The 22,776-nt window shown below is 42.9% G+C and overlaps 2 long non-coding RNA genes and 1 other non-coding gene across 3 annotated transcripts in view; 2 read left to right on the plus strand and 1 right to left on the minus strand.

The window, feature by feature from the left end:
• The first annotated feature begins 3,605 nt into the window (after positions 1-3,605).
• LOC139534963 (U5 spliceosomal RNA) lies at positions 3,606-3,722 on the plus strand. The gene has a single exon (XR_011667050.1). It is a non-coding gene; the product is annotated as a U5 spliceosomal RNA (small nuclear RNA).
• Positions 3,723-4,851: 1,129 nt separating this feature from the next.
• LOC139534106 (uncharacterized) lies at positions 4,852-5,525 on the plus strand. The gene is made up of 2 exons (XR_011666910.1): positions 4,852-5,176; positions 5,269-5,525. It is a non-coding gene; the product is annotated as an uncharacterized lncRNA (long non-coding RNA).
• Positions 5,526-7,425: 1,900 nt separating this feature from the next.
• LOC139534105 (uncharacterized) overlaps positions 7,426-22,776 on the minus strand; it is a 982,995-nt gene continuing 967,644 nt past the window's right edge. Inside the window, exon 2 of the long non-coding RNA XR_011666909.1 lies at positions 7,426-10,659. This is a non-coding gene — a long non-coding RNA (uncharacterized lncRNA). The remainder of the gene's footprint in view (positions 10,660-22,776) is intronic.

Genomic DNA, 22,776 nt, shown 5'->3' on the forward strand with positions numbered 1-22,776 from the left:
TTCCGAAAGTGGTCAAAACGACCGTTGTTTGGGAAAGTTTGAAAAACACGTAGTAATGCAGTTTCAAAAACAGCTGTACCGTAAATTCCGTATGGAATATTTTGATTCCGCACACAGCTATGAATAGCAGGGAATTAGATAAATATCCCATACACTCTAACTTTTTGTCTAACTTTTTGCAGTTTTGGTCAAAATGGACATTAGTTGCGAAAATGGTACAGAAAATGATGTTGGTGCTGTTACTTAAACTGCTGTAACTTTTGATGCGAATATAATGTTTTTCTCCAAACTCCAGATTTGAGTAGCAGAGAAGTAGACGAAGCTAGAAAACTTGACATATTTTGTCTAAGTAGTTGCAAAGTACAGTAATTAGCTGATTTGTGTCAAAAGTTGCTTGATTTCACTTACAAAGAATGTCAGTTGGAAGTGATGATGTCACAATGGGGCACTTTAGTATCTTGAGAAATCCAATGAAAGTGGATGGAGGACAAAAAGAGGACAAGAAAGTGAATAACGGAAAACGTATAAAAGATATCAAAAATTCTATTCAAACAACCGATCGAGACAGTTGCTGAATTTTTTTAATTGGAAAGTCATTTCTAGCTTAAACCATTTCTCAATAGGGGGGCGCCATTTCGACTTTGTAAAAATTTGTTCCCAAATTAAACTGCCTCGTACTCAATTCTTGCTTGTACAATATGCATATTATTATTACTATTGGATATAAAACACTCTCTAGTGTCTAAAACCGTTTGAATTATATCTGTGAGTAAAACAGAACTCATTTTGCAGCAAACTTCCTATTAGGAAGTGAAAAATCTGAAAACGATGCTCTGTTCCAGTGCCTGCCTATTGAATTGCCTTATATTTATGAATTTGCATGCACTGCATACGCCTTGCACTAGATGTCAACAGGCAGTAGAAGGTGGAATGGGGTGACTAGCTTGATCTGAGGTCGAACAAGAGCTCTTGGAATGACGTGACCAGAATTTCCTTTCTCTACCTAGGCGCGGGAAGTACCTCCATGTTGTCTGAAGATAAGCGTTCGGTATACATGGCTAATATCTCCGGCTCTGTTTTTATTTGATAGATATTAGAAAAACATCATAAAGTACGTTTTTTCAACCGAGTTTCATCAGTTTATTCAACGTTTAATGGGACTTTTGGAGTTTTCCGTTCTATGCGTCAAGAGAAGATGGGCATGTTCGCGCACATGGCTAGCCTTGTGGAGCGAATTCGACAGGAGAGAAGGACATTCTAAAACCAAACAACGATTTATTCTGGACAAAGGACTCCTTTTTACAAGATTCTGATGGAAGCTCAGCAAAAGTAAGAACAATTTATGATGTTATTTCGTATTTCTGTGGAAAATGTTGAGTCCTATTTTCCGCCCTTTTTGCGGGCGCTGTCTCGCTATAACGTAAGCTGTTTGTTATGGTAAAGTTATTTTTTTTAAATCTAACATGGCGGTTGCATTAAGAACTAGTGTATCTTTCATTTGCTGTCCAACATGTATTTTTTAGTAAAGTTTATGATGAGTTCTTTGGTCAGATTAGGTGAGTGTCCAAAATATCTCCGGACAATTTGGTGAATCGATGCTACATATTCACAATGTATAACCACGGTTTGCAGCTCAAAATATGCACATTTTCGAACAAAACCTAAGTGTATTGTATAACCTGATGTTATAGGACTGTCATCTGATGAAGTTGGTCAAGGTTAGTGATTAATTTTATATATTTTGCTGTTTTTTGCGATCGCTACCTTTTGCTGCTGATAAATGCATTTGTGTGTTTGGCTATTGTGGTAAGCTAATATAATGCTATATTGTGTTTTCGCTGTAAAACACTTAAAAAATCTGAAATATTGGCTGGATTCACAAGATGTTTATCTTTCATTTGCTGTACACCATGTATTTTTCATAAATGTTTTATGATGAGTATTTAGGTATTTCACGTTGCTCTCTGTAATTATTCTGGCTGCTTTGGTGATATTTTTAATGGTAGCTGCAATGTAAAACTATGATTTATACCTCAAATATGCACATTTTCGAACAAAACATAGATTTATTGTATAACATGTTATAAGACTGTCATCTGATGAAGTTGTTTCTTGGTTAGTGACTAATTATATCTCAATTTGGTCGGTTTTGTGATAGCTACCTATGCGGTAGATAAATTGTGTCTTTTGCTATTGTGGTTAGCTAATAGAAATACATATTGTGTTTTCGCTGTAAAACATTTTAAAAATCGGAAATGATGGCTGGATTCACAAGATGTTTATGTTTCATTTGCTGTATTGGACTTGTGATTTCATGAAAATTATATTATATGATATCCCTGTCGCGTTAGGCTAGGCTATGCTAGTCAGCTTTTTTGATGAGGAGGATCCCGGATCCTGGAGAGAGAAGCGGTAGAGGTTTTAAAGTGACTATGCATAGATGATAACAACAGAGAGTAGCAGTGGTGTAAAAGAGGGGGGGCAATGCACATACAGTAGTCTGGGTAGCCATTTGATTAGATGTTCAGGAGTCTTATGGCTTGGGGGTAGAAGCTGTTTAGAAGCCTCTTGGACCTAGACTTGGCGCTCCGGTACCACTTCCCGTGTGGTAGCAGAGAGAACAGTCTATGACTAGGGTGGCTGTAGTCTTTGACAATTTTAGGGCCTTCTTCTGACACCGCCTGGTATAGAGGTCCTGGATGGCCGTGCCCTCTTCACGACTTTCTTGGTGTGCTTGGACCATGTTACTTTGTTGGTGATGTGGACACCAAGGAACTTGAAGCTCTCAACCTGCTCCACTGCAGCCCTGTCGATGAGAATGAGGGCATGCTCGGTCCTCTTTTTCCTGTAGTCCACAATCATTTGTCCACAATCATTTGTGGCTTGCATGGAACCACTGGCACAGATCTTGAGAAGGGACCAATGGATCTGTGGGGTGGGAATACCGGGGAGCATGGGGATGACCACCAAATGCGTTTTTTTACATGGATGACGTCAACATTTTATGCACTGACCTTTTATCCGTGGACAGGACCAACAGGTAGAGAACTGTGACAAGACAGAAGCCCAGTTATTTGGTTTATGGACAGACACCAACATGACAGGACTGCTTCCAACCGTAAAGATTATTATTTTCTCATCACTCATTTTGAAAAAACCTATACTAAAAACGTAGAAGTCAATCAATCCGCTATCGTTGACACAATGGAAAAATGTCATGTTTTGTAATTGAAATGTTGAAGTAGTATGGGCGACTGAGAAAAACAAATTGGTACAATTAAAGACCAAGTGGCAAACAATAATGCAAGCACTAGGGATGGGAGCACGCGAGTCTGGGCAGAAGAGATGTAGTGATTGTTTGTAGGTGTCTGTAAATTGTTGTTCGTTTTTTGTGGAATGTAGAAAAAATGAATGAAGGGCGATGCACTGTTTGTGCAGTCCTGTATTTTGCCTCCTTTCATTTTTTTTTACCAAACAAAACATATACAACTTCGGCTGGATGGTGTGTGTGAGTGTGTCTGTCTGTGGTGTTTTCCCCACAGTCCCTGAAAACTTGGTGAGTTTCAGTGGGTACGGGGACCAGATGTGACAAAATGCACGGAGTGCGACTCTGGTTTCTCTTCATTACGCGTAAGCCTTTTGCCTTTTACTAAAAACTTCTGTGAAGAGGAACACTTATAAGTTCAACTTATTTTTGGAGGGGCTTTGCTTCTGGCAGAGCCCGATATCTTGTTTCAAGAGAAATAAACAAAGACGGTGCCTGCTGTGGAACTTAGGCTCTTTGAATAAAATAGTCCCTCTGGCAATTGAATTCAAGCCCGATGACTAGCATATTTTTCCAGGCTTAGAACAAAATAGACAGGCAATTGACTTCAAGCACGTTGACTGCCGTATTTGAGTTCAAGCCTGATGGCTGGCATATTTTCCAGGCTTGGACGATGAAAAGATGGGCTGCGTGCATATTGCAATGACCTTGGATAGTATCTTGTAGTCTACGTATTTTCTGGGCTTTGAACAAATAGTCGCACTGGACATAAAAAGCTAGTGACTTGATGCCGGCAACTTTTAAGAAAAACGACTTGCCTGTCACCAGGTAAAAGTTGGGGGTGCATGGTGACATGAGGAGCCCACTTTGCCAAACTGCAGAGGTCTCCCAAGACCCCCGGTTGCCTGGTGGGGACAGAGGTGAATTTGTGGGTTGTCGCTTCTCTGCCTTTTGGCTAAGATCAAGCGATCGATGGTCGGGGGGCGCCTTTCCTTTTGATTTAAGTTTAATTTTGTATTTTGTTCAGATTTACTCGTGTTCTTGATTCTTGTCTTTTTGAAACTTGGTGAAGTGACCGTTGGAGGAACTTAGGCGTGGTCTGAGTTTTTCATTTTCCTTATTTCTTTACTTTTGTTAGTATGATGTCACGCCCTGACCTTAGATATCCTTTTTATGTCTCTATTTTGGTTTGGTCAGGGCGTGAGTTGGGGTGGGCATTCTATGTTTTGTGTTATATGTTTTCTATTTCTGTGTGTTTGGCCGGATGTGGTTCTCAATCAGAGGCAGCTGTCTATCGTTGTCTCTGATTGAGAACCATACTTAGGTAGCCTTTTCCCACCTGTGTTTTGTGGGTAGTTGTTTTCTGTATTGTTAGTTTCCTTATGTTGATAAAACGTTTACTGGAGACAGGAGACCAAGTGGAGACATAGGACGAGGTGGATATTTGTATAATAAGGCCGTTTTATTTAAGTGTAAAGATATCAGGCAAAAACGTGCACGGCCCCTTTCTGTCTAATTCTTATGGAATCGTCGGAGAAGAGGGCCCCTCTAAGCAGTACATACAGATTATATTGGCAACAAGCAAAGTAGGTTGATCTTGTCGTCTGGCCTTCCGATTGGTCGATCTGGGTCGTGGGTAGTCCTGTTCGGCCTGATGTCGACATTCCATTGGCTTTTCACACAGTTCTTTGTCCCAGTCACATCCAAAGGCATCCTGCATGTGCGTTTGTTTTCACAGGCCCTATTCATGGGGGAGGGGATGTGTGTGTGGGTCTGACAAAGTAGTGGGGATGGGTGCATGTTGTGCCAAGAATAGCTTATGTTGAGAAGTGGTTAAAACAAGTTACCAGTATCTTATACAATTTCTTACAAATCCCCCTCTTCACGTCTCACAAGAGACGTGACATAAAAGTAAAAAAAGACAAAGCTATGGGATAAAATTTGGCCGAGGACAAATTTTGTAATTCCCCCTCTTCACGTCTCACAAGAGACGTGACATAAAGGTTTCTTAGTCCTCAAATAGATAGACAGGTCCAGCTTCCCCATCATCAAGCAATGGGAACATTTGGGCCCTTTCCTGATTAGGGTCTATTGCGGCAGTGATAACACGGCTAGCAAGCGTCCGCGCACATGGAATGCAACAGCATCCACAAAGTACAAGAATGCCTGCAAAAACGGAAATAGATACTAGGATAGAGGAAACCAACGTCTTATATTTACCAAAAGCATCCATCCATGAGTCCCACATAGAAGTGTCCACTCCAGAATGCTGTTTCATCTTACCATTAAGGGTACGAAGTCCATTCAATGCTACAGTCAGACTCCCATCTGTAGCTGTGTTATTGGGAATGAAAGTACAACACTGTTCACCAAACATGGTACAGACCCCCCCCCGTTCTGCCAATAACATATCCACCGCGATTCTATTTTGAAATGCCATCAGGGATGTAGCTGCCAATTGTCCATGGACCGCCTCAAAGCCTTGTTGAGTCCAATTTCCCAGTTTCTGGATATTAAAATGAATGTAGTTAATTCTGCCCACATTTTTATTAACCGTACACCACCAACAGACAGAAGATTCAAACCCAGCTGTCACTTAGTCCACCAGTTTATATTCATCTGGCACCCCCTAGGGACACCAATAGCATCAATGTAAGTTGAGTCGTAAATGAGCAAGGACCAAAAAGGAGTCCACTCCAATAACTACACCTGGAGTGGCCAACCACACATTAGTAACCCAAAAAACGAGAATATGTTAAACCCTCAGGTCCATCCCTCTATACAACCTGTACCAGGTGGGCTCGTCGCCACCCGGGAACTTCAAACCTTCACAACAGGGAGGACAAACATCACTTTTTATTCATTTGACAACATCAACTACAGCAAACCAAGGGTCCTCCTCTGTCAAGCCCACTCTCCTGCGAAAACTTGATTCCGTATCAGCCTCCTTGCCACATCTGTAACAAACTTCTTCAAACAAGGTATGATACAGGCAGCACAGCACATGAGCATAAGAAGAACAACAACTAGAGTCAGAAATCCAGTAACCATCATTGTAGTATACTTACCAAACCAACCACCCAGCCAGGGGAACAGTCCACTCTCCTCCACACCTGCAAGACCCTTCATCTCCACTGATAACCTTGCCAACCCACTCAGAGCTTTTGAAATGCTCCCATCCGGACTAGTATTGTTTAGGGACAAACGTGCAACACTGTTCTCCAATCATTTTACATACACCTCCCTGGTTGGCCAGAATCATGTCCAGTTCTAGTCTATTTTGTCTACTGGTTTGAGAGGTAGCCTCCAATCGTTCAGCCATCCCCGTAAGTACTGTGTGGGTGTAGTTTAACAAATCATTGTTGATTAAAGTAGATATAATTGATCCAAGCATTCTGCTTAGCATCAACAATAGCTGGGCCAAACTGGGCAATAGATGCCACAGGCCATCATTCCTGTTTGATGTCTGGTATTCGTGGGGGACCCCTATTGGGACCCCAACAGGTTGGTGTGCATGTTATCTGTACCCTCGGACCAAGGAGCGTCACGGTTCTGCCGTCTCCTGGGTTGGTACCGAGTCTCTGTGTCATGTGCAGCTCCCAGAAGTTGGTTAGCTATAACCTCAATAATAGGCAATGGTGGTATCAGACTGCCCAAAGCACATGTGCAACGACAATTTCCTTTCAAAAATGGGGTCAACCGCCTGGCAGGTCCACACATCCACCATACATCAGCAACACCTCTAGTTAATACTGGCATTAGTGATGCAGGTAGTAGTAGGGAGCCTCCCATAGTCTATACCCCTACCTGTACCAGTGATACAGCTGTAATATCCTCCATATGCCTTAACTCCCCACGGTACCTTCTGGGGAGGTACTTCTGGGAACACAAAACTCAAGAGTTTTACACAAGGTTGAATTTGGCTTAAACTTTCCAATATACACATCCAACCTTCCACATTACTTAGGGCAAATGGGTGAGCAGCCAGAATAGGTCTGGCATGTCCACATACGACACAGTCCTTTCTATTAAGTATTCTGTAGGCCAACCACATATTCTCCCTTTCCTCATAACCAGTTTCAGTCCCCAATTGTTCACTATCTTAGATGTCTTTTATATTTATTACCTGTACCAGATTGGAGAGCTTAGGTGATGGCGTGGGACTTGGTCTTGAAGTGGTGGAGGAGGCCGGCTGAACCCTGGTCCGTTGGAACTGGTGGTGGTTCTGGCAACACTGTGATGGTAACATCCCCATCGTATCCTAATCAGACAGCTCAGGACTACAAGCAGTCCTGTAAAACCACATCCTCTCCCAGAGAACACATCATCAGCCAGAGCTCAAGCAACACTTTCACTTCTATGAACGTTCACAGTGATGAAAGGACGGGGTCAGGGATTTTTCATTAAGGAGTTGACCCCCGAGCTTTATTAGCAACAGTTCTTCTCCTTAACTCTGTGATCATTCGGCAGTGTCAGTTTGTCTCACCCTCCAAGTGCGATATGCCCCCAGGTCGAGTGAATCACCTTCTCCTTTAATTCACCTGCAACGCATAAAATCCTGGACATACAGATTTGGTTAACCACCAGTTTCTCATTTGTTTTATCTGATTATATATTTAACTTCTATACCTATTTGTTAGCTATAATTTTGAATTTTACATTAGTTTATTTTCCAATAGGCCCCATCCTATCCTAGACCACAATGTACCCCTCCCCCGTTTGATACCTGGCTCTGGCCAGGTATCAACCTTACCTACTCTAAATAATGACTTAGTACATTATAATATAGAAACGTCCCATTCATTCGCTGCATATCCAATTCTCCCTTGGGCGTACATTCATATCTATTCTTTTCCAATTCTCTGTCAAGTGACTTATCTACTTTAAAATGTATCTGTGCTGCTTATATATGTTAAACCCTTTCTCTCCTTTCTTATTTCACAGCCTACCTTGCTCATTTCCTGGTCCACCCTCCCCACTCTACTCTCAAACCTTCAAGGTCTCAACAGTGCGGGATAGACCCATCTGTCTGCCTTTTTCTAATAATAGTCAATAACAACTATGTGTTCTTTTGCAATATTAACTAAGTGTCTCACTGTTTTGACTTTATCTATCCCAAATGGATTTAAAATAACAACATGTCTTATAGTGTCAATCTCTAAAGTCCTTACATAACCTTAATAAACCTATCTCTATCTTCTAATGGCCAAAACAAATGCTAACCTTATGGTCAAGAGTTATAAACTAGTATCCCAAATGACACAAATTCATTATTCCCACTACATTCTCCCGTGAGTGATCAAGTCACCGGAAAATGCAATGAAAATAGGTCAAAAAGGTTACACCTACATTCATGTTCCATACCATATCTAGGCATACCAAAAGAACCCTTTATCTTCTCAAAGTCCCTTGCCTAAATAAAACTCAGAAAGTAAAACTCCTATTCCAATATGAGTGTATTCTTTTAAGATATCTTGTCTCTGGGAACACGGAAAACCCCTTAACCCAAACGTTTACCACAAAAACAAAACCTAATAATTATGATAATACCCTTAAATCATTCGTTCTAAATTTCCCCGATGTTTCATGTAACACAACTGTGATAAACGTGTACTGTCCCTTTAAAAACTCCCTGCCAGCCATACCAGGTTGCGAGTCGTTCATTGTTCCCCATAATGAAAACAGATCACGTTTAGAATACGTTTACTTATTGTTCGAATTCTCTGGTGTTACCTAAACAAAAACCAATAACTTTCAGCAACTTTTGAAAAGTATCTCAAAGCTATAATGTACACATTTTCCCTCTAAATGACACAACCAATTTTCTCTAGCATAATTTAATACGGCCACACCCGGTGGGGAAAGTACACATTTTATCCCGTTCCTCCTATAATACTCAATGCTAAATTCAAAGTTGTGGTTAAATATATGGATTTGCCAATCATTATCAAATGTTAAATATACAGGTTTAGTACTTTTATCAAATAGATTAGTATAGTTCAAATAAAGATATGCGTTTACTAGCGCTCAACCTGTGTTCAGAACGCAGCAACTAGCCAATATAATACCAAAAATGACTGTCTTATTCATGCCTCTAGGCAAAACATCTAGTTACCCTAACTAAGTTTGGCAGCAAAACTATCGTATAAGTAAAATCGACTTCTCAACTTTCTCCATTCCAAAGTGTAAACTTACCATATACTTCGCTAAATTTATATCGCATGTCAGCCAATCCATAACAATAATATCATTAGTCTGTAAATTTAACCTGAATAAGTTATTAAACGTATTCTCTCTACTCCGAATTGGTTTTAAGTTTTTTCTCTGTCACCAGCACTCAAACAGGCTCCCCGTTTGCTGGGAGACCGTTGAGTGCTGCAATACTGCCCTCTTCTGTCCATTCTCTGTATAGCTCTCCACCCCCAAACTATTCTAAGAGTTATGAGTGTGTGGAGGAATATCACAAATAAGGGGCCAGATATCCCTAGTCTTGCCCAGTGAGGGAGAAATGTCCCTCTAACTGGGCGAGGTTCCTTTTTCAGGGGAGGCGGAGTTTGATGCCGCATCCCATGAGTCAGGAATGTCTTCATTTGGAATCGGATTCAAGCTGTTTAAATCAGCTCTGACTTCTGTCAGTGTTCTAGAAGGGATTGGGGCTGGAGTGCAATGTGTGAGGTGGTGCCAAGGTGCGCCTGATTTACCTTTGACCTGGACTGAGTGTGAAGTAACCTCCCTCACTTCGTACTGTCCAGTCCACCTGGGTTCTAGCCACTTTCTCTTGTGGACTTTAACCCCACCCAGTCACCAATTTTTTACCTTCAGTGATAGCGGATCTCCTGTCAGCTTCCCCATTTGGACCTTGTGAATCTATGTGGAGAGAGCTGCAGAAAGTTCCGTCAATTATCAGACATTACAATTTGTTATACATCAAGGGCGGGCATATGACCTCCCTCCCTTGGTGGACCGAGCATAATTCTTCCAACCATTATCTCATGAGGAGAGAGATGGGTGCCTGCACCTGGAGAGGCTCTCATGGCCAGCAACGCCAGGGGCAGGGCTTCAACCCAAATCAACTTCAAACCTGCACATACATTTGATTGGCGCGTTCCACGAGACTTTTGAGATTGTGGCCTGTACACTAACCCAAACTTGTGTACAATACCCAATCTTTCCTCCACCTGTCTCAGGTGTTGGTTACTGAAATGGGACCCGTTTGTCGGATCTGATTTGCCTTGGAACTCCATACCTTGGTATGAGTTCGGTTTGGAGCCACTTAATGATCGATTTTGCATCCTCCCTTGCTGTTGGTATTGCCTCAACCCATTTAGAGAACCTGTCTACCATAACTAACAGGTACCTATTTAGAGAACCTGTCTACCATAACTAACAGGTACCTTTTTCCATTTGTCACATTGTCTTGCCCCATATCTGTGTAATCTATGCTGATGTCCTGCTAACCCATTGTGGTCCAACAGTATGGACTGCTCCATGAGCATACGCTGAGTCGGTGTAGATGTTTACAGTCTTTCCTTCAGCTCTTTCCAGAGCTTGTGTCAACCCTATGAATACAGTTAACTGGGCTGATGCAGGTGTGTGATGATGGCAGATTCCAAAGTCACATGTGATCTATCCGGGAGCTGCTGCACCATTGCGTATGCTGCTATGTTCCCTTCCTCTCCTCTATAGCAGCATCCATCTGTGTATAACCATAGGTCCGGGTTGGTGAGTGGTTCGTTCCCCAGGTCAGGTCTCAGTTTCAGTTCTTGTGCAGCTCTTTCTGCACAGGAGTGGGGCAGACCTTCTTCAGCATTGAGTGCGTCTGCCATGTTTTTGTCAGTGTTGACAAATGTGATGTGTGATTGTGTGCATTTATTCTGGATTTTCGTTTTTCTTTCAGCGCTGAACGGGAATTCTTTGCTCATCAGATATGCTGCAACCCCATGGTGGGTGTGGATTTCCAATGTATGGCACATTATCATGTGGGCTGTTTTTCCAATAGCTTTTGCCACTGCAGCCACATACCTGGAGCATGTGGTTTGTCCTTCTTCAATGTGGTCCAGTTTGGAGGAGTGATACATCAACACTCTACTCTCCCCCTCTAGGTTCTGGAAAAGGATGGATGATGTAAATCCTTCTTTTTCAGAAACATCCAGAAGGAACTTGTTTTTTTTTAGTCAGGTGCTGTTAAGGCTGCTGCCACTTAGAGATCTGTTTTCAAGAGTGCAAAAGCCTTTGATGGTACGAGCCCTCTCCACGTTCAACATCTTCTATCATAGATCTGGCCCGTGCCAGTGACTCCCTAAGGTCTCGCTCCTTTTAGGTGTCCTTCATGCACCACAAACACTGGTGCCTGTACCACAGCAGGGGTCAAAAAAGGGTTTTGAGGGAGGTGTGTAAATGGATTTTGAAAATAGGGAGGTGGTGTTATTTTCTCTCCCTGTGGCAGTTCCGGGTATAGTTGGGTGGGGGCCGATGGGGTTGCTATGGTGGTAGGTGGGGCATCATTATTGTTGGGCCTGCCCTCTTTGGTGTCAGTTGGGGCTTCAGTGGCCACCCCCATCATATCAGGTTTCCTGTAAGGGAGTGCTCTTCTAATTTCTTCAATTGCCCAAATTCCTATTTTCAGCTCAGCCTCTGCTCTTTCCCTATGCTTTGTTCCTTCCTTTTTGAATAAGTGGTTCTTATTCCTTTCAACTTCACGTTCTATCCCTTCCTTCACTACTTCCTCTAATTCCTTCTCCATAGTGAGGAGTTGCCCTTTTGATGGGGCCACCCCACTGAGGTATCCTGCTTGTGTCCATTTTAGCCTCACACCTTCCCAGACCATCTTAACTTCCTTATACTGCATCTTTCCCCCTGATCTATCTTTCATTCTCTGATCTAAGTATTCATTGAATTTGTGTTTGAGGACGGTGGTCGTGGCCATTTTGTCGTTAAGCTATGTCTGGCTCTATGCTATTTTGGTGCACTTAGCCCATCACTGGCCAAAACTAGCAATGTATCTCTGGTGCTGACACAGTCTTATCTCTGGTGTCTGTCTCCCCCTTGTGTACAAAGAATTTTATTGCTTTATGTTTGGCGAATTAATTAAATACTTTCCCAAAGTATTTCGGCAATATCCTTTTGGAACACTCTACTAGTATTATCTAGCGCTTCTATTTTAAATATAATAATAATTTTGGGAACTATTTTCAAAAAGTTATTATTCGTTTTCACTTTTTCGATTATTTAAATACTTTGCCAAAACATTTAAAAAATGTCCTTTCGGGACATTATATTAGTATATTCAAGCGTTTCTAGAATAAATATTTAATTACTTCTAGGACTCATTTTTCTCAAAAACTAATTAAAAAACTGAAAACTCAAAAACTAACTGAATTAATTAAATACTTTCCCCAAGTATTTCAAACGTGTCCTTCTGGGACAATATATGTTGTATCCTAGCGCTTCTAGAATAATTATCAACTGAATTCTAATTCTTAAATCAATCCCAACAGGACGGGAGAGAAAAATCAAGTCAACTTCTCAACAGAAAATAACTGCTTCACAGTAGACTCGGCGGTCACTTCAACACAGCCTCAACTCAGCATGTGGCTAATTAGTAGCAATCGGTCTCGTGGAACGTTCAATCACTCACATTAATTTGATGTTATCGACTAGTCTCGGTTCTGCTCATGCAACTTATTTCATATTGCATCATTTAATTTCATCAATTCCTCACTGGTATATCAGACTACTTGGAATACATTTCAGACAAAATTCATTTAATTCCTCACTGTTATCAGACTACTTGGAATACATTCAGAACACGCATAGCCTTCTGTCTACTGGAATGCCAACTCCAGTAGGCTCAGGTTCGCTATTCAATTCCTCACTGGTATATCAGACTACTTGGAATACATTTCAGACAAAATTCATTTAATTCCTCACTGTTATCAGACTACTTGGAATACATTCAGTTAATTCCTCACTGTTATCAGACTACTTGGAATGGGATTTTTAACGCAGATATCCTTACATCATGCCTTAGATTCTAAACAATTTCACATAAATTTAACAACAATTCATACCCACTTCAGTACTCCTGATCATAATTTAGATATTGGCTATAATACAATATGCAGATTTTGATTAAACCGGCTCTGCTTACCTTAATATTTTCGAGCTCTTTGATCAGTTTCCTGGGTGAGTTGAATCGCCGACGTCTCCCTCGAGCGGGTCACCTCTCCTTCTTGAATCTTTCTCCCACTCGCCTCCTGTCTCATCAACTCTCTATGGACCGAATTGTAAGGCTGTTAGCCATCCTCTGCTTACCAAGTTCTGTTGATAAAACGTTTACTGGAGACAGGAGACCAAGTGGAGACATAGGACGAGGTGGATATTTGTATAATAAGGCCGTTTTATTTAAGTGTAAAGATATCAGGCAAAAACGTGCACGGCCCCTTTCTGTCTAATTCTTATGGAATCGTCGGAGAAGAGGGCCCCTCTAAGCAGTACATACAGATTATATAGGCAACAAGCAAAGTAGGTTGATCTTGTCGTCTGGCCTTCCGATTGGTCGATCTGGGTCGTGGGTAGTCCTGTTCGGCCTGATGTCGACATTCCATTGGCTTTTCACACAGTTCTTTGTCCCAGTCACATCCAAAGGCATCCTGCATGTGCGTTTGTTTTCACAGGCCCTATTCATGGGGGAGGGGATGTGTGTGTGGGTCTGACAAAGTAGTGGGGATGGGTGCATGTTGTGCCAAGAATAGCTTATGTTGAGAAGTGGTTAAAACAAGTTACCAGTATCTTATACAATTTCTTACACTTACAGAACTGTTCGTTTTCCTCTTTGTAATTTTTGGTTCTAGTGTTCTGATTTTAATAAAATATCATGAACACGTCTCACGCTGCGCTTTGGTCCAGTCATTCACAGGAAGAGGTTTGTTACATATGATCAGTTCTTGTTAGCATGTGTTTGCCTCCTTTCTTTTCAATATTTCTTCCCGCCGGCCCGCCCCACCATGTTTCCTTGGCTTCGTACAGTCCTTGGCCTCGTGAGCCTCGGAGAGGCAGAAACGGCATCTCCGTGTGCTACATGAAGTGAAAATTTGCCCGTAGGCCATGCATCGCTTGCAAAAGGGGAGCTGTCGGTCATAAAAATAGAGTCCCTCTGTCTGCCCCAGTAAGAAGAGTGCTGGGGGTGTACAAAACCCTCCAAACCACTCTGGAATGGCCTCCTCCCATTCCAGTACCCCAGTGAGTCCTTAATATAATGGGCTGAGGACATTACCTCATAGTTTCTGGACCAAAAATGAATATCCAAAACATCTAACAAGTGGTGGGTGTACATGTGCACAGTCACCACCCGGAAGTTCTTTCTAAACAGGCATGCCACATGAAAATCAGACAATTTCTCACCTGCTTTAACTAGATTCATGACAGCATCACCTTTAGCTTCCGTATAAAAAGTCACATCATATTTATGCTTCAAAGAATTGCACATCACAACACTCACTTTTTTTCTTCAAAACAGTCTTTCCAAAAGTGTCCCTCGTCATCGACCCATCCATCTCCTTTCACTGGAATCGCACTGTGTTCTTAAGTCCCTCTTGGGGACCAACCCAGCTTCACTGCTGGTTGTCATCTCCGTGAAGAGAGCTTGTTGGTGGAACAGATGATTCAAAGGTTTTATTTTGTCTACTCAAAGACTTACAAAGGTGAACAATTCACCTTGCAAAAGAAAAACAATCAATGCCTGCCCCCCATTCTTTTGCAGGGGCTCGAGCAAACAAAAATCATACATACTCTGTGCATTTAAAACAACAACGGTTAAACAATTTACCCTTCACTTTTACCCACCTCTTTTTGTGGGTCCATACATACAATGACTATGAACAGAATGAGGTTTATCTGTGGCGAGGCCGTCCCAAAACAGGTTACCTTACCTCCACACTCGAGTGCATCTTCTTTTGATGTAGATTCAATTTACATGGGAGTGTATCTTTTTTAGGACGCAAGCAAGGGGGAAGAGGATACCTTCAATGGCCCAACAGGGGTCAGCAGCACCGCGGACGTGGAAGAAGTGACGGAGCGGTAAGAACAGTCAGAAAGCCTGAGTGTGATTAACCTTTCTTCACGTCCCATCACTTCATGTGTGGAAAAATGTGGTAAACCAGTTAAAAATGGGGGGAACCCAAAACCTGGAAAAACAAAACTAAGAAAATGGAATTTGGGAAAAAACTGAATTAGGCAAAAACTTTAAATTGATTTTAAAAGGCCATACCAATATTTATTTGCTGTGCATGACTGCAATTTAGAGTGTTTACTGTGCAAATCTACTAATAATATGCATATCCTAGCTTCTGCGCCTGAGTAGTAGGCAGTTTACTTTGGGCACACATCATCTGGACGTGAAAATACAGCCCCCTAGCCTAGAGAGGGGTTAACACTCTTGGGTCTTTTGCTCTCAATCCTGATGAAGCCTAATACTTGTCAGTCGCTGAAGTGAGGTTCATTACCTTTAGTCAATGTATTTCTGTTAATGCATGTCTATTCATCTATTCTGATACATACTCAACTTTTTGATAGTAAGTGATAGTAAACACTAAGGGTCGGTTTCACATACACTGATTAAACCTAGTCCTGGACAAAAAGCACTTTAAATGGAGATTGCACTAAAAAGCCTTCTCGATTAAAATCATTTTATTTGCCAGTTTAAAAAAAATCATATATACACACAGTACATACATTTTAAAATCTTTACAAGGTGTAACGGCTGTCTAATTCCTCCTCCTCGGATGAGGAGAGGCGAGAAGGATCGGACCAATACGCAGAGTGGTTAGTTTCCATAGTGATTTAATAATTAACAAAAACAATATGCGATACAAAATAAGTACCGTGACAGTCCTGTGTGGCGAAACACTGACACAAGAACAAACACCCACAAAACACACGTGAAACCCCGGCTGCCTTAGTATGATTCTCAATCAGGGACAACGATTGACAGCTGCCTCTGATTGAGAATCATACCAGGCCGAACACAAAACCCTAACATAGAAAATCACACATAGACAGCCCACCCAAACTCACGCCCTGACCAACTAAATAAATACAAGAAAAAGGAAAAACAGGTCAGGAACGTGACATAACCCCCCCCTTAAGGTGAAAACTCCGGGCGCACCAGCATAAAGTCTAGGGGAGGGTCTGGGTGGGCGTCTGTCCACGGTGGCGGCTCTGGCGCTGGTCGTGGTCCCCACCCCACCATAGTCAAACCCCGCTTCCTTGGCCTCCTCCCAATGACCACCCTCCATATAAACCCCATTGGATTAAGGAGCAGCTCCGGACTGAGGGGCAGCTCCGGACTGAGGGGCAGCTCCGGACTGAGGGGCAGCATCGGACTGAGGGGCAGCATCGGACTGAGGGGCAGCACCGGACTGAGGGGCAGCACCGGACTGAGGGGCGGATCCTGGCTGGCTGGCTCTGGCGGATCCTGGCTGGCCGGCTCTGGCGGGTCCTGGCTGGCCGGCTCTGGCGGGTCCTGGCTGGCCGGCTCTGGCGGGTCCTGGCTGGACGGCTCTGGCTGGTCCTGGCTGGACGGCTCTGGCTGGTCCTGGCTGGACGGCTCTGGCTGGTCCTGGCTGGACGGCTATGGCTGTTCCTGGCTGGACGGCTCTGGCTGGTCCTGGCTGGACGGCTCTGGCTGGTCCTGGCTGGACTGCTCTGGCTGCTCATGGCTGGACGGCTCTGGCTGCTCATGGCTGGACGGCTCTGGCTGCTCATGGCTGGACGGCTCTGGCTGCTCATGTCTGGACGGCTCTGAAGGCTCAGGACATACGGACAGCGCTGGGCAGGCAGGCAGCTCAGTCAGTGCTGGGCAGGCAGACAGTTCAGACAGCGCTGGGCAGGCAGACAGCTCAGACACTGGCTGCGCTGGAGAGGAGGAAGGCTCTGACAGCGCTGGACAGGTGGAAGCAACTGGAGAGAGAAGACGGAGAGACAGCCTGGTGCGGGGGGCTGCCACCGGAGGACTGGTACGTGGAGGTGACTCCGGAAAAACCGGACCGTGAAGGAGGACACGTGCTCTTGAGCACCGAGCCTGCCCAACCTTACCAGGTTGAATGGTCCCCGTAGCCCTGCCAGTGCGGCGAGGTGGAATAGCCCGCACTGGGCTATGCTGGCGAACCGGGGTAACCATTTGTAAGGCTGGTGCCATGTATACCGGCCCGAGGAGACGCACTGGAGGCCAGATGCGTTATGCCGGCTTCATGACATCCGGCTCGATGCCCAACCTAGCCCTACCAGTGCGGCGAGGTGGAATAGCCCGCACTGGACTAAGCACGCGTACTGGGGACACCGTGCGCTTCACCGCATAACACGGTGTCTGACCAGTACGACGCCCTCTCACTCCACGATAAGCACGGGGAGTTGGCTCAGGTATCCTACCCGGCTTTGCCACACTCCGCGTGTGCCCCCCCCCCCAATAAATTTTTGGGTCTGACTCTCGGGCTCCCAACCGCGTCGCCGCGCTGCCTCCTCATACCAGCGCCTCTCTGCCTTTGCTGCCTCCAACTCCGCCTTGGGACGGCGATATTCTCCTGGCTGAACCCAGGGTCCTTTGCCGTCCAGGATCTCCTCCCAAGTCCACGAGTCCTGTGTCCTCTGTTGCTGCTGTCGCTGCCCTTTACCACTCCGCTTGATCCTTTGGTGGTGGGTGTTTCTGTAACGGCTGTCTAATTCCTCCTCCTCGGATGAGGAGAGGCGAGAAGGATCGGACCAATACGCAGAGTGGTTAGTTTCCATAGTGATTTAATATTTAACAAAAACAATATGCGATACAAAATAACTACCGTGACAGTCCTGTGTGGCGAAACACTGACACAAGAACAAACACACGTGAAACCCCGGCTGCCTTAGTATGATTCTCAATCAGGGACAACGATTGACAGCTGCCTCTGATTGAGAATCATACCAGGCCGAACACAAAACCCCAACATAGAAAATCACACATAGACAGCCCACCCCAACTCACGCCCTGACCAACTAAACAAATACAAGAAAAAGGAAAAACAGGTCAGGAACGTGACACAAGGATAACACAAAGTCAGTGACTTCTTTCCATTGTGTTCCCTAATCTGCATTGAATGTGCTTTTTAGTCCAGGGGCCTAATCTGTGTGTCTATGGCTATAACAGCATTGGAAGCTCTTTCTATGAACAACCTGTATTTACATTAAGTGTATTTTAAATGAATGACGAATGAATAATAGGCTTTTTTTCATTTTAGGCTTTTTAAAAGTGTCATGACCACGTTACGAATGGTTCTAACAAATGTTATAAACATATGAACATTTATAAGCCTCATATGCATTACATTGCATTTATAACATAAATTAATTTAGCATAAAAATGCTAAAAGCATTTATAAGCTCTTCATGTGGCAAATTTTGCTGGGTGAGTTGTTATGAATGTTGCTAGCATATTGCGCAATACGCAATGGATGTGATAAAGAGCTCTATGCATATGAGTAAAACTAATGTAGAATAATGTGGTAACGCTATAAATCTAAATCCTGAATGAAAAGCAAGGGAACTAAGTACCAGGACTGTGTGTTTTATGGCACTCAAATGAGGAAATATAAAAAAGACCCCATCAATTAGGATTGTACAAACTACATAGATAGTTAAAATGTTCATATAGCCTTTAGCCCACTGCCATTTCTTGATTAGCAATGCATTGTTCCTTTATATCCTTTTGACATTTGATGATGTTTTCATAAGATTATCTGCAGTAGGACTGCAAGGGTATGTTCAGTAATGTGAGCCATTCAGAACGTTGCAGAAAGAAATGTAGCATTGAGCTGAGCGGACATGATACATTATTTTAACCCTACCCACCTGACAGAAAACCATATCCTATATAGTCCCAACATTCAGTAACGGTGCACCCAGGGGCGAAAATCTGATATCAACCTTGGAGGGGACAATTACATTACATTTTCTCAAGAGCAATTCCTGAGGGGGACACCAAAAGTAGTGCTGTAACACATAGCCTACGTTGTAATATGTTAAATGTATATTGAGGAACCATAATTCCTACAACTGAATAATTGATAGGTACAGTAGTTAACTGAAGGGTTTAACCAACTTGTTCAAATGTTTAAATCATTATAATACTACTATTAATAATAGTTATAGCATTGCTCCTTACCAGTCCAGTATGTATGCAGGTATTCGTACTTACAACTAGCAATATCAAGAAAGGCCAGTAGGTAGCAATGGTACTGTACACTGTATGGGTGTAGTTTTCATAAATACAATGAACATGGTGTGATCTCATCTAAAATAATCTCCATTGAGAACCATCACAAAGTTAGTCTCCGTATTGAATTGACATTTTAATTTGACTTTTTCTGATACATTTATATAGTCATTAAATGTGCCACTGGCCTGAGTCTACTACAATATCTTTAGAAGAACAAAAAGCTTAAAATAAGTACAGTTCTAAAAGCAAAATAACTACTTCAATGAAAAACCCAAATAAATCAAACAAAATATCCTTCAGTCAGTGTCTCAACTCTTCAAACAGCAGCTATGGACAAGTATGTCGCACAAAGTATGCAATTTTAAATAAAATAACATGAAATAAATAATTTGTAAGTGTACTGTCGTGTACTGTCATGTACTAAAAACTACTCTCCTCTAGGCTGCTTAGTACCCGCTCATACTGCCCTAGCACAGCTCTAATAGCAGTATTCCGCACAGTCCACCTTGTTGGACATAGGGGTTTCCGGGTGGGCAGATGTGTTTCTTTGGACGTGGCAATTGATTCAAACATGCTCTTAAACTTTCCTGACTGGCCATAGAGGACACCTAACTGATGGACCCAAGAAAGGGAATCCCGGATCAGTGGGGAGGCTGAGCAGCCAGCCTGTGTAATCAGATTTACACAGTGTGCTCCACAATGGACATAGAGGGCTAATGGCTGCTGCCTTCTCACAATTGCCTGTGCACCTGTGTATTTTCCTGCCATGTTTGAGGCACCATCGTAACTCTGCCCACGTAAGCCAGACATGGGCAAATTGAGCCTCAACAACACTTCAGTTGCCACTTTCGCAATGCCCTCGCCTGTTGTCTCCGACACCCTGTATAGCCCAATAAACTCCTCGTGAGGGACAAGGTCATGGTCAACATAATGCAAAAAGACACTCTCCTGTTCAGCACCAGAGACATCTTGAGTACCATCAACAATTAATAAAAAATTGTACAATCGGAAGAGACCTTATCTCAGCTGCAATGCCTCGAATGATTGTATTGGCCATGATGTTCAGAATTTCATTCTGTGCTTTGGGGCCTCTTGAAACGTCAACACTCTGTTGGCAAGAGTTTGCGGTTCAAAAATTGTGGGTGTGGCTGATATGGTTTTGTGCCATCACTGAGGTAACTGGACAATGCTGTGCCACTGTCCCCTATACTGGTGCTGCAGGCAACAAGGGTGACACCTGGTCCTGCCGTGGCTGTGACATTGTTCTCTGAAGTCTCTCTCCCTGGCTCTTTCCCTTTCACCACCCTCACAGACTCAGTCTGTCTCCTAGAAAAGAAATAAGGTGTTTGCCGTACTCCTAACTACCGGTACCCAAAACTACACAATTAATCACAACAGCAATACCATTGCCATAAACAAATCTTAGTTTAGTCATCAGTTTAAGTTGAGAGCGGGGGTATCCATGGCATTTTCCAATTATGTCCCTATTTTACAAGTAAAAAAAATTGAGAACCTTTCATAATGTTGCCAAACAAAGACTCAACAAACTTACCTGAGACTCCCTGTCTCTGCCAGTCTGTCCCTGCCTATCTGTCCCCAGCTCTGCTGTCTGTGTGCCATCTGTTGCCTGCTCTGCCTAATGACATCATTGTGAAACATTCCATTAGCATTTCACTTCTTTCTTATGAACATTTTATCAACTCGTCTTTGAGTTATTAGGCTACTAGAGTTCTTACTTTGCGTTTTGGTGTACTGAAAAATACTCTGATGTCCGTCTTTTTACTTTTTTCTGCCATTTTTCTACCTGGCTGGCTGGCCGGTCTAGCTGCACACACACACATTTACACAACATATTCTACAACCTTTTCTAATTGTAATATAGTTTGTTTCATATTGGGTGGCTTCCAACAATAGCTGAATTTGTAAAGCTAGCGAGCACCAATTCCGTTTCTGTGGTGTTTGCTATAATCTTAAAAAAAAAAAAGGTGAAATAAAATAAATGTAAAAAAGTTCACTAGCGACAATTTAGCTTTTGCAACGAGACCATTAAATATATTTAAGACAATGGTATAAGAGAGTGTAGTTCTGTTCAGTTTGGACTTCAGTTTATAGCTAACCTTATCACAGGGACTTTGAAGCACTAAAGCTGCATGCTGATCTTGGAATAAATTGACGATAGCAAAGATTCCATCTTTGACGACGCCACATTAATGGAATAGGTACTAGCTAGCTTGCTAGTTAATGTTTGCTTTAGTTTGCGCGCTAGCTCTGCAAATTCAGCTAGTGTGTGAACCCTGCCAACATAAAAATGTAAACATTGCTATGGCGCGATTGACTGGATTAACCTCACGTCAGTTACGTACATGTGCCTTTCGGACAGTAGATACGAACCCTCTATTACCTTGCCAGCTAAAGAACTGGCAGTGGATCAAACCATTGTGAGGCAAAGGGCGGGGTGGTCGCAATCTTTTGAAACTTAAAAAGGCGCTATTAAGTGTCTATAATCAGCACAACTGCTTTCATTGCGTATTATTAATATTATTGAAATTACATAGTTATGTTTACAGTGATAGATTGGGGGGGACAAATCATATTTTTCCCAGGATGGGGGGGTCGTGTCCCCCCCGTCCCCCCTGGGATTTCCGCCTATGGTCAGTTACGTACATGTGCCTTTCGGACAGTAGATACGAACCCTCTATTACCTTGCCAGCTAAAGAACTGGCAGTGGATCAAACCATTGTGAGGCAAAGGGCGGGGTGGTCGCAATCTTTTGAAACTTAAAAAGGCGCTATTAAGTGTCTATAATCAGCACAACTGCTTTCATTGCGTATTATTAATATTATTGAAATTACATAGTTATGTTTACAGTGATAGATTGGGGGGGACAAATCATATTTTTCCCAGGATGGGGGGGTCGTGTCCCCCCCGTCCCCCCTGGGATTTCCGCCTATGGGTGCACCCCTGTGAAGATAGGACCTTCACCCCAAAGACACTGATGTTTTATTATCCTTTCCATCAATATTGTGAATGTTTATTTTTTGTTGGATCTCAGATCAAACACAGGAGCAATCTGAGCAATCTTTCGAATTATTAGCATATTTAAACACCCCAATCGGCATCTCAGCTGTATATTTGATCTGCACATGTGCAAGCACCAGCCGAGCAAGTCTTTAACATGAACTAAGTGAGTTTGGAACAACTGAATGTATGCGCCTTAGAAGTAATTTTCACATACAAATTTCATATATTCAAAAAATAGCATGGTCAC

This window comes from Salvelinus alpinus, chromosome 11 (assembly GCF_045679555.1).
Source record: "Salvelinus alpinus chromosome 11, SLU_Salpinus.1, whole genome shotgun sequence".
Taxonomy (NCBI): Eukaryota; Metazoa; Chordata; class Actinopteri; order Salmoniformes; family Salmonidae; genus Salvelinus; species Salvelinus alpinus.